The 12,963-nt window shown below is 47.2% G+C and overlaps 1 long non-coding RNA gene and 1 pseudogene across 1 annotated transcript in view; one reads left to right on the forward strand and one right to left on the reverse strand.

Annotated features, from left to right (window-relative positions):
• Positions 1–1,819: 1,819 nt before the first annotated feature.
• On the reverse strand, positions 1,820–3,537 carry LOC116566654 (annotated as a pseudogene).
• A 4,055-nt stretch (positions 3,538–7,592) lies between these two features.
• The window catches only part of LOC116566475, a 20,288-nt gene continuing 14,917 nt past the window's right edge, over positions 7,593–12,963 (forward strand). Inside the window, exon 1 of the long non-coding RNA XR_004275876.1 lies at positions 7,593–7,620. This is a non-coding gene — a long non-coding RNA (uncharacterized LOC116566475). The remainder of the gene's footprint in view (positions 7,621–12,963) is intronic.

Here is a 12,963-nt window from a genome sequence, read left to right on the forward strand (position 1 = left end):
CCCAAGCCTTGTCCCTCCCGCACTGCTCCTACTCTCTCCCTCACCCACCCCAAAATGCTCTTGGCCACTTCACTACTCAAGGTAGACCCATCTTGGGTCTCTCAACTGTCCTGGAGATTCCTAAATAATCTCATCTATCTAACCATTTTTCTGTAAAGGACCAGATAGTAAATATTTTAGGATATCTCTGTCAACTCTGCCACTGTAAGCTGAAAGCAGCCACAGACAATGTGCAAATAAGTGTGGCTGTGTTCCAATAAAATGTTATGTACAGGCCGGGCATGATGGCTCACCCCTGTAATCCCAGCACTGTGGGAAGCCAAGGTAGGCAGATCACAACGTCAAGAGTTCGAGACCAGCATGGCCAAGGTGGTGAAACCTCCGTCTCCACTAAAAATACAAAATTAGCCAGGCATGGTGGCACATGCCTATAATCCCAGCTACTCGGAGGCTGAGGCAGGAGAATCACTTGAACCTGGGAGGCAGAGGTTGCAGTGAGCCGACATTGGGCCACTGCACTCCAACCTAGGAGATAGAGTGAGACCTTGTCTCAAAAAAAGAAAAAAATACAGATTGCTGGGCCTCACTCCCAGAGCTTCTGACTCAGTACGTCTGGGTGGAGGCCAGAGAATTCACGTTTTTAGCAAATTCCTGCGTGCTGCTCTTTTGTTAAAAACCTAAAGGTATACTGCCACCTAGTGGGTAGTTCCTAGAAGTTCTCTATACCAACTATTACTTTGATTTTTAAAGTATACAAAAAATTACATTATCTTTTGTCATGAAGAATCAAATTCACAAAGCCAATTTGTCATTCGTATACTTGGGATTCCATAACCACATTCCAAGCTTCTTTCAAGAAGTGAGGTGTCACATTATTTACAATAACATGTCAGTGATTTTAAATCAAGTTAAAGCAGAAACAGATTATTTTCCACGAGGGGAAAAACACTTTAAATAATCTAAATAGAATAAAACGGCTGCTAGCTTTGTTCTCTGGCCACTCTCCCACTGCCAGATGCACATACCTCTCCTGAGAAGCAAAATCCACACCCGGTTCCACCTGGGGCCGCTGGTGAAATTCAGCAGGAGATGGGTCAAAATTAGCTCGTGTCAGACCCGAGTCTGAGCTCTTTGGACGCACAGAACTGTATCAGTGGTGAGGGACCTCATTAATAGGCAACTGTTAAATATTTGCTACACATGGTAGAAGGCAATAAAAGCTTCTTTAAAAAAAAAAAAGACATTTATTCAGTGTCACGATCAGACTATTGCATTTAGCAATCAACAGCATGGGGGCAAAAAAAAAAATCTACATTAAAACCTTTTCTTGGAATGCTTTACGCTTTCCACAGAACAGAAACTAAAATAACCTGTTAAACAATTAGTCACAAATACAGTCCTGGAGTTTTTTGCCCATACACATGAGTATTTGTCTAAATCACGTCTTTTTTTTTTTTTTTTTTTTTTTTTGGAGACGGAGTTTCACTCTTGTTACCCAGGCTGGAGTGCAATGGCGCAATCTCGGCTCACCGCAACCTCCGCCTCCTGGGTTCAGGCAATTCTCCTGCCTCAGCCTCCTGAGTAGCTGGGATTACAGGCACGCACCACCATGCCCAGCTAATTTTTTGTATTTTTAGTAGAGACGGGGTTTCACCATGTTGACCAGGATGGTCTCGATCTCTTGACCTCGTGATCCACCCGCCTCGGCCTCCCAAAGTGCTGGGATTACAAGCGTGAGCCACCGCGCCCGGCAATCACGTCTTCTTTGTAGCAGCTAGGCCCTGCCACCACTGTGCCTGGCTGAGTTCACAAATCTTTTGTAACCTCTAGCTTCCCTGTCACCTCTCTGGATCTCCTCTCCTGCTAAGCTTTGTTTCCTAATTAAAATCTTCTGCCCCTGCCATAGATACTGCTGCCACTGGAACCACCATAGCCACCTTGGTTTCGTGGTTTGGCAAAGTAGTGGCCACCACCACCATAGGGACCAGAGCTTCTGCCTCCAAAGTTTCCTCCCTTCATGGGTCCAAAATTTGAAGACTGATTGTTGTAACTGCCAAAATCATTGTAGCTTCCACCACCTCCAGAATTGCTTCCATCATGACCACTGCAGCCATCCCCATCCCCACTGCCACCATATCCACCACCACCACCATGGCTGCCACCAAAGCCACCACGGCTGCCACCAAAGCCACCACGACCACTGAAGTTTCCTCCATGACAGAAGTTGTCATTCCCACTGAAACCACCTCCATGACCACCACCAAAGTTTCCAGAACCACTTCGACCTCTGGCTGGATAAAGCACTCGCCATCTCTTTCTCTGACAGGGCTTTCCTAACGTCACAGCCGTGGCCATTCACAGTATGGTATTTCTTTTTTTTTTTTTTTTTGAGAGGGATTTCACTCTTGTTACCCAGGCTGGAGTGCAATGGCACGATCTCGGCTCACCGCAACCTCCGCCTCCTGGGTTCAGGCAATTCTCCTGCCTCAGCCTCCCGAGTAGCTGGGATTACAGGCATGCGCCACCATGCCCAGCTAATGTTTTGTATTTTTAGTAGAGACAAGGTTTCACCATGTGGACCAGGATGGTCTCGATCTCTTGACCTCATGATCCACCCGCCTCGGCCTCCCAAAGTGCTGGAATTACAGGCTTGAGCCACTGCGCCCGGCTCACAGTATGGTATTTCTGAATGACAAACTTATCCACGGAGTCATGGTCCTCACAGGTTACAAAGGCAAAGCCCTTTTTCCTGCCACTGCCTCAATCAGTCACGATTTCAATCACTTCAATTTTTCCATACTGTTCAAAATAATCTCTTAGGTGATGTTCTTCAATGTCTTCTTTAATGCCACCAACAAATATTTTTTTCATAGTTAAGTGAGCACCTGGTCTTTGAGAATCTTCTCTTGAGACAGCTCTCTTTGGTTCCACAACTCTTCCACCAATTTTGTGTGGCCTTGCATTCATGGCTGCATCCACCTCCTCCACGTGACGAACCCAAAGCCCGTGGAGTGCTTGGTGTTTGGATCTCTCATGACCACACAGTCCGTGAGCATTCCCCATTGCTCACAATGGCTCCTCAGGCTCTCATCGGTTGTTTCAAAGCTCAGCCCACCAATGAAGAGCTTTCTCAGCTGTTCGGGCTCTTTAGGAGACTCTGACTTAGACATGATTGCAGGGAGAAGAGAGACTTTAGTGATGCTTCTTCCACGGCGTCCACAGGCAGAAAGCAATAAAAGCCTCTTCTTAAAGCTAAGAGCTCCTGCTCACCTCTGGTTTGTGTTTCTCACGTCATATGTACATTAATCCAACTTTGTCACTGGTTTCCACCATGCATTCAAAATTCCCACAAAAGCACTTCTATTTTCCCCATGAAAACTGCCTTCTGACATGCCAGAAGTGAAATTCCCCACTCCTCCCTATCTGTCCCAGGAAAAGACCTGGGTCTGTAACTCTACCCATCACAAAGTAAAAGGGTGTTACAGTCACTGATTGCAGATGACTTCGGAGTCCATGCTTACTTTGCAAACTGCAGGATTTTTGTCAGCATGGAGAAACATATTAGGACCATGCTACAAAAGATGGCCTGGTACCAGGAGAACGGAAATGACAGGGACCGGAATGGTTTTTGAGGCCAACAGTTTATATTTGATCTCCAGATGTGATGCAGCTGACAGCTAATTACTTTGACTTAGATCTACACAGATCCCACCCCCCTTTCTTCCACACATGCTGTGGGCATGCTGGTGTGAAAATGTGTCTGCTAGGGTCATGCTTTGAGAATTCTCTGGAATGAACACACTTGGAATCCCTGAGAACACTGAAGCCCCAGCACGTGGGACATCTGGTGAGATGGTCTTTTTCCTTTCGGCTTGACCCAAGAGCAGGTAATGAAGTGGCATTCTTTATTCAAGTGGCTGATTCCACCCTAACAAGGCTGGAGTCAATTGTTCAGCTTCATGTTTCAGTGTGCGAGGCCACCATCAACTGCAAACCTCAGTGGTCAAGAGCTACTGGATGTGAATTCTGCGGCTACTAATGAAAAAGCAATTGTGGTACATTAGCTGCTGAGCTGTTCGTGAGCAACGAGAAAGGCACACAGAGCAAGACGGGGCCCTCCCTGGCAGGACACACTGAGGCAGACACGGGTCCTCTCCTCCAGCCGCCATTCCTCCTGGCTTCCTTACTGGTTCGGATGTTATGGTTATCAAGGACAGCAGAAGTATCAAGACCTTGGCTACCCCAGAGGAGCAGAGCTAACACTTACCATACCTTACTATGTGCAAGGCAATCTTAGCAGCACATTTTTTTTTTTTTTTTTTTTTGGAGACAGAGTCTTGCTCTGTGGCTCAGACTGGAGGGCAATGGCACAATCTTGGCTCACTGTAACCTCTGCCTCCTAGATTCAAGCGATTCTCCTGCCTCAGCTTCCTGAGTAGCTGGGATTACGGGCACACGCCACCCTACTTAATTTTTGTATTTTTAGTAGAGACAGGGTTTCACCACGTTGGCCAGGCTGGTCTCGAACTCCTGACCTCAGGTGATCCACCCACCTCAGCCTCCCAAAATGCTGGGACTGTAGGCGTAAGCCACGGTGCCCGCCTAGAAGCACACAGTAATGTAATCATCACAACAAACCTAAGAGGTAGTACCATAGTAACCCTCATTTTACAGATGAGGTACTCGAGGCTCAGAGATGGAAAAAAAATTTCTTGAGGACAAATAGCTAGCTAGAGGAGAAGCTGGGATTTGATCCTAAAAGTTCAACTCGACAGCCATGCTCTTAACCACTACACCATATAACTTCATAAGTTGTGCTTGGGCTAAGCTGTTCATGGCAATCCCAAATCCTGTTGCCTGGCCTTGGGAAAGGCAGGATGTTTGGCCTTCAGTCCCCAGGCGGGGAATTATACCTGTACCCCTTCTCATGACTTCATGGAAGACTAAGTGGATTTCCTGCCCCTTTGACTTTGGGCTTGGCCATATGACTGACTCCAGCCAATGGGCATTTCAGAATGTCAAGCAGGGGTTTGCAATGTGCTTGGGGCTGGGCATGGTGGCTCACACCTGTAATCCCAGCACTTTGGGAGGCTGAGGTGGGTGGATCACTTGAGGCCAGGAGTTCAAGACCAACCTGGCCAACATGGTGAAACCCTGTCTCTGCCAAAAAATCTCAAAAATTAGCCAGGTGTGGTGCCACGTGCCTGTAATCCCAGCTATGTGGGAGGCGGAGGCGGGAGAATCACTTGAACTCAGGAGGCAGAGGTTGCAGTGAGCCGAGATCCTGCCACTGTACTCCAGTCTGGGCGACAGAGTAAGACTCCATCTCAAAAATAAAAAGAAATGTGCTTGTGCCATTGGTGTGCCCTCCTTGTGCTAATGGGCCCAAAAATGAGGCCCCTGGGGTCCAGACCTGAGGCCTAGAGCCACACCCAACTGAGCCCAGACTTCATCAGCAAACCCCAGCCAACCCACTGGGTGTTTACTGCACAGCCGCCTGGGGCTGATACAGCTCGTGATCCTGTTCTGGTCCAAGACACCAGGAAAACCTTCCAGAATAAGCAGAGCCTCCAGAGGAGAAACATTTTTGCCCCTGCCCCTCTGCTCCCCGCTGGGCACTGCTGTGAGGGCATGATGGTTAGTGCTGGGGCACCAGCTGGTGACCAGGGCAACCAACACAAAGGCAGCAGGCCGACAGACTGAGGATGCCCAAGCAGAAAGGACTGGGCCTAGGGCCATGACGATCTTGTCCAGCCACGGAGCAATCACTCACCTCTATAATTTTGTGAGAAAAACAATCTCCTCCTTTTTCAAGCCTTTGTTAGTTGAGATTTCCTCTACTCAGGGCCAAAGCCATTCCTCACTGCTCTTGACTTTCCCAGGTATGGCAAAATCTTTTATAGATGCTCGGTCTTTATATCTCCCTCTTTTTTCTTTAGATCGGCTGGTTAGTTCCCCCTATACCTTAGAATAGCAGGAAGGAAGTCACAAACTCTTGCTAATATCATTCAATCAGTACCTGCTGCCACTTGCCCCAGAGGAAGCAGCTTAGAGTTGCCCATGTGAGAAGCTGCATCTCCGCCAACCTAGAAACATCCACCCTTGAATTCAGAGCTGTGCATTTCTACTTGAAGCTCAAGCTCAAGTTCTGTTTTCTCTACTCATCTGGGTCCACTCCAGCCACACTGGCCTCCGTGCTGTTTCTCTCTCTTTTTTTTGGAGACAGAGTCTCACTCTGTCACCCAGGCTGGAGTGCAGTGGCACCATCTTAGCTCCGTGCAACCTCTGCCTCCTGGGTTCCAGCAATTCTCTGCCTCAGCCTCCCAAGTAGCTGGGACTACAGGCACATGCCACCACACTCAGCTAATTTTCGTAATTTTAGTAGAGATGGGGTTTCACCATGTTGGCCAGGATGGTCTTAATCTCCTGACCTCGTGATCCGCCCCTCTCAGCCTCCCAAAGTGCCGGGATTCCAGGCGCGCGCCACCGCGCCCGGCTTCCCTTGCTATTTCTCAAACACACCAGGCGCGTTCCTGTATCTAGTTCTATGCCTGTTTTGCCACAGCATTTAAAACCTTTGGACACAGTGTATCATCTACTTACTCAGTATATCATCACATTTCTTTTTTGTTTGTCTTCCTCTGCTAGAACCTCAGCCAAAGACAGGATTCTTTGTTCTGTTCACTGATACAGCCAAGGTTCTAAAACACTTCCTAGCATATCATGGATGCTCAATACAGCTTGTTAAATGAATAATTTAATTGATTTCTTAATCATTCTCTGCATGGGCAATCACATGTACCTCTTGGGAATCTGTTTTGGCTGCTTTGTCTTTGTCTTCTCAAGGGGCCCCCTAGAAATCATACCCAAGTGAATTCTGCAAAGACCACACAGCCTCCACATCAAACAGGACTTCCAAACTCAGTGGAAGTCCTTCCACAGCGTGCTTACAAACAGAAACCGTAGCGCTTTATTGAGATAGCATTCACTCACCATAAAACTTACCCTTCTAGAATGCACAGTTCGGTGGTTTTCAGCATATTCACCGGCTGTGCAACCATCACCACAATATCATTCTAGAATACTTTCGTCACCCTAAAAGGAAACCCCATACCCATAAGTAGTCACTCCCTCACCTCACCAATCCCTAGCAACCACCAATGGACTTTTTGTCTTTTATGGATTTGCCTATTCTGGACATTGCCTGTCAATTGAATCGTACAGTATATAGTCTTTTGCGTCCGACTTCTTTTCACTTAGCAAAATGTTTTCAAGTTTCATGCATGTTGTAGCATGAGTCAATACCTCATTTTTTTTTTTTTTTTTTGAGACAGTCTTGTTCTGTCACCCAGGATGGAGTACAGTGGTGTGATCTTGGCTCACTGCAACCTCTGCCTCCCAGGTTCAAGCAATTCTCCTGACTCAGCTTCCTGAGTATCTGGGATTACGGGTGCATGCCACCACACCCAGTTAATGTTTGTATTTTTTTTTTTTTTTAGTAGAGGCAGGGTTTCACCATGTTGGTCAAGCTGGTCTGGAACTCCTGACCTCGTGATCCACCTGCCTTGGCCTCCCAAACTGCTGGGATTAGCATTTTGGAAGTGCCACCACGCCCGGCCAGTACTTTATTCTTTTTTATGGCTAAATAGTATCTATGACCCTGGTCACCAAAATCTGTGGCGATTTCTCCCCACCAACCATCAATCAATTCTGTGGCCATGCCAACTGGATGTCCTAGAATGTAACCCGATTCTGACAATATCTTCCTGGAGACAGCATCAGATCCCACAGGTAAGGGCTCAGTCCCACAAGATGGCCCCCACTTCACATACCAATTACAAGTGATAGGTTGTCACCTACACTTCTGACCAACTGGCTCTAAATTGGAGTTCCTACTACCCCTTCCCTGGGTTCAATTTCCTTTGCCAGAAGAGGACACAGAACTCAGGGGAACACATTTCCCAGTTTATTATAACGGATGTGACAAAGGCTAGAGATTAATAGCCAAATGGAAGAGCTCGTAGGGCAAGGTAATGGAAGGGGCACAGAGCTGTCACGCCCTCTCTTGGGTGCCACCCCCCAGGAGCCTCCATGTATTCAGCTGTTGAGAAGCTCTCTGAACCCCGTCCTCTTGGGATTTTATGAAGGCTTCACTGTGTAGGCATGATTGATTAAATCATTGGCCGCTGGTGATCAATCAGCTCAATCTTTATGGTTGAAGCTCGTCCTACACACAGCCTGGACAAAGTTCACAGGCAAAACGCTGAGCAAAGAAAGTCAGACTCGAAAGAGTAAATACTGTAGGATTCCATTCATAGGAAGTTCAAAAACTGGCAAATGAATCCAAGGTAATAGAAGTCAGTATCTCCCACTTTCTTGTGGTCCCTCCAGCCTGTAGAGCTGGCCAGGCTGGTCTCAAACTCCCGACATCAAATGATCTACCCACCTCGGCCTTCCAAAGTGCTAAGATTACAGGCATGAGGCATTGCACCCAGCTTTAAAATGTGAACTTTTTAAAAGTATATTTTGGATTGTTGTTTTTACAAACTGACCTGAAGTGCTGCTTCTGTTCTAGGAAAAAGCCAAGACAACCTCTGGCCCTCAGATCCCTGGGTTCTGCAAGCAGTCGTCATTTCTCAGAAACTGGATTTTGACTCTAACTGCTTCGGATTGGAGAAGCAGAGCCGAGAGCGTGTAAAATTAATCTTGCCTAAGTGATGAGCTTATAAAGAGAGCCCCAGGGGAACGAGGCTAGTACACTACAAAGCATCACTTAGCTGCCACTACCTGGCCGAGTGTTGCAGAAGAGATCCTGGGGAAAGGAGGCTTAAAAGCTCCCGGACGTCCTGTTTTTTCAAAGCCTCAGATTGGCAGAAAGAGGAAGTCTCTGCAGGTCTTCTTGAGAAAACGGCCAACACTTTCACGAGCAGGGAGTAAGTCACATGGGAATTGTAACTCCCTTGATGATTTCTGAAAGTTTAATTTGGCATTGTCTTCATTCGGAGGTGAGGGAAGAAGAGCAGATGGAAAGCAGGAAATGTCCGTGAGGATGATACTACTTACTGATTATATTATCACTGTATATGGCTTCTCGGCCTTTTGGCTAAGATCAAGTGTTGTATTATTACTATAATAACCCATACCATGCCCGCTTGGAAGCAGGCACTGGTCTGTACACGTCATACCCATCTGATGCTCATGATAACCCTCTGAGGTAGGTATTAAAAACACTTTTAGGCAGGGTGCATGGCTCACACCTGTAATCCCAGCACTTTGGGAGGCCAAGGCGGTCAGATCACAAGGTCAAGAAATCAAGACCATCCTGACCAACATGGTGAAACCCCATCTCAACTAAAAAAATACAAAAATTAGTTGGGCATGGTGGCGCACACCTGTAGTCCCAGCTACTTGGGAGGCTCAAAACTGAGGCACAAAGTGGTTGTGTGATGGTATGGACTGAATTGTGTCTCCCTGTTTGCTGAAACCCTAACCTCCCATGTGACTGTATTTGGAAACAGGGACTTTCAGAAGGTCATAATTAAGGTCAAATGAGGTCATGAGGGTGGAGCCCTAATCTAATAGAACTGGTGTTTTATAAGAGGAGGAAGAGACACCAGGAGTGTGAAAGCAGAGGACAGGCCATGTGAGGACACAGCGGGGAGGCAGCCATCTGCAAGACAGGGAGGGAGACCTCACCAGAAACCAACCCTGCCAGCACCTTGGTCTTGAACTTCCTGTTTTCCAGAACTGTGAAGACATACATTTCTGTTGTTTGAGCTACTTAGTCTGTGGTATTCGTAACGGCAGCCCAAGGGGACTAACAGAGTGAGTTGCCTGAGATCTTCCACCTGGCAAACGGAAGAGCTGGCATTTGAATCCAGGCCTTTTAGCACCTGAGTCTGTGCTCTTAATTAGCTACCGCAGCACCCTGGAGAAAGGAGAGAGTGAGAGAGACAACTAATGGAGAACATGATGACGATCACAGGAGCCGACAGCACTCACGGGCATTGGCGCTTCACCAGCCCATCGTGAAAAGCACTTCCCATGGATTAACCACTTAATCCCAACAACAATCCCATGAGGTTAGTATTCTCATCGCCCCCATGTCACCGAGGCCTGAAGAGAATTCCACTGGGGCCCGCTCACTCCAGAGCCACCATCCCAGAACACCATGCTCTACCGCAAGCCATGCTAGTGATGAGACCATTCTGTTGTGCTCAGCTCCACCACCTGGCCAAAAGCGGTGCAACTGTGCCTCCAAGAGAAAACAGTGTTGACTCAAGTCGTAAGGAAGCCATCTCTGAGGTCTTTGAAATAAGTGGGCTATGAGGTAGGCATCTTCACGAAGATGTCACGGCCTTGGAGAAAAAAGGCGGATAGGGAGGCAACCCTCCCCTGATGGGCAGGAGCAGGGACAGAGAAAAGCACCATGAGAGGAGCAGAATTAGCCAGGACTGTTGCAGCTGGGGGTGAACAGAGCCGCCCTTCTTCCCTTGGAATAAGCAATGGCTGGCGAGGACTCAGCAGTAGTCAGGTGAGAGTCAAGGTGGCCTGTTACCATCCCTGTCCCCAGCCACATTCACCTAGAGAGAGAGAGAGCACCCCCCTTTCCATTTCCACCACTCTCCTCTACCTCCCCCCAAATAGACCTTGTTTCCTTATTTAGGTGCCCGATTTTGTCCGTCCCACGGATAGGTTAGGAAGGACTGAAACCAAACCTCTCCATGCTGTGGGCATAGCATTTTCCAAAGGGCTCGCTGTGTCTCACAGGTAGGCACACCTGAGACAGTTAGGCCCTTGGCAATTCTTACTCACTCTTGCCCAGTCAGTCCCCAGAAGAAAGCCTCAACTTGGTGCTAACATATCTTTCGTTCACCTCTCATATTTGCTCATATTTGAACAGAGATCAGACTTGAGATCTAGAGCCTTCCATGGGCAGCAGCGTCCGCCCTCCTGCTTTTGAGAAGCTCCAGATCACACGTACAGGGTCCCACAGTTCACGGAGGCTTTGATTCTATTTGTTCATTCTTTTTACTCTCTGTGCTTAACTTTGTATGGTTTCTGTTGCTGTATCTTCAAGCTCACTAATCTCTTCCGTGATATATCATTTGCAGTTAAATCGTGCAGTGCGTTTCCCATTGCAGAAATTGTCATGTGTATGTCAAGAATCTGAGTGTGCGTCTTTTTTATATCCCGTGTCTCTTTTTAACTTTTCAATCATATGGAGTACGGTGATAACTTTCAATTTCTTTGCCTCTAATTCCAGCATTTGTGTCAGTTCTCGGTTACATGTTCATTTTTCTTCTCTTTATGGACCCTGTTTTCCTGTCTCTCGTGAATGTGACGTTGTTGGGTACTGAAGGTTTCTGTGTTTCTTTAAAATTATTCTTGGTCTTTGTTCTGGAATGCAGCTAAATTATTTACAAACAGTTGGATTCTTTCAGGTCTTTGAAGATTTGTTGGGCAAGACTCAAGCAGTGTTTAGCCTAGGGCTAATTATTCACTGCTGCTGAGGCAAGAACCTTTTCAGTATTCTATCCAATGCCCATGAATTATGAAGTTTTCCATTGTGGCTAGCGGGAAAAGCACTATCCCTGGCCGTCAGTGCCAGGTACTGTCCCCTCTAATCCTTCCATGTAGTTCGTTCCCCAGCCTCTAGGAGTTCCTCACCTACACATGCTGATCAGTACTCTGCCTAGTATCTGAGGGGACCCTCTACAGTATTCCGAGTTCTCTGTGCAGCTCTCTTCTCCCCAGTGCTCTGTGCTGCGAGCTGTTGCCTTGGTCGCTCTAGACTTTCAGCTCTAGCTCCTCAGCTAAGGGAGTGCACTGGGCTCCTCTGGGTTCTCTCTGCACACACCACAGCCTACGCAGCCTGAAAGTTCTCCAGAGTTCAGTGGGGCAATCATAATCACAGCTGGCTCTTCCCAGGGAATAACTCTTCTTCTATGTCTAGTTTCCAGTACCTTAAAAACTGTTGTTGCTATATGCCATCCTTTTTTGTTTGTTTGTTCCACTGGGAAAGTAAACCCATTCTTTGTTAGTCCATTTGGTTTGATGTAGAACTCTCCTGTTTACTGGTTTTTTTTGTTTTTGTTTTTGTTTCTTTTTTGAGGCAGAGTCTCACTCTGTCTCCCAGGCTGGAGGGCAGTGGCACAATCTTGAATCACTGCAACCTCTGCCTCCTGGGTTCAAGCGATTCTCCTGCCTCAGCCTCCTAAGCGACTGGGATTATAGGTGCGTGCCACCACACCTGGCTAATTTTTGTAGTTTTAGTAGATACAGGGTTTCACCATGTTGGCCAGGCTGGTCTCAAACCCCTAACCTAAGGTGATCCACTTCCATCAGCTTCCCAACATGCTGGGATTACAGGTGTGAGCCACTGCACCTGGCCCTGTTCACTCTCTCAATCATCTTCACATTGATCATGTGCTTTCTCATTAAATTCATGCCTAAATATCATTTTTGTTGCTATTATAAATGGACTATTTCCTCCCCTTCTCCATTTCTAGGTACTTATTTCTAGAGTGGAGAAAAACTACTGATGTTTGCTATCATTTACATTTAATTTGCTGACATTTTCCCTGAAATTGAACCATCCATAGGTAGGCTGGAGCAAAAGAAATTGCAGTTTTTTGCTATTAAAAGTAATGGCGAGCCGGGCGCGGTGGCTCAAGCCTGTAATCCCAGCACTTTGGGAGGCCGAGGCGGGTGGATCACGAGGTCAAGAGATCGAGACCATCCTGGTCAACACGGTGAAACCCCGTCTCTACTAAAAATACAAAAAATTAGCTGGGCATGGTGGTGCGTGCCTGTAATCCCAGCTACTCAGGAGGCTGAGGCAGGAGAATTGCCTGAACCCAGGAGGCGGAGGTTGCGGTGAGCCGAGATCGCGCCATTGCACTCCAGCCTGGGTAACAAGAGTGAAACTCCGTCTCAAAAAAAAAAAAAAAAAAAAAAAAA

The sequence above is a fragment of the Sapajus apella genome, unplaced genomic scaffold, assembly GCF_009761245.1.
Source record: "Sapajus apella isolate SASKATOON/1434 unplaced genomic scaffold, GSC_monkey_1.0 scaffold43, whole genome shotgun sequence".
Lineage (NCBI taxonomy): Eukaryota > Metazoa > Chordata > Mammalia > Primates > Cebidae > Sapajus > Sapajus apella.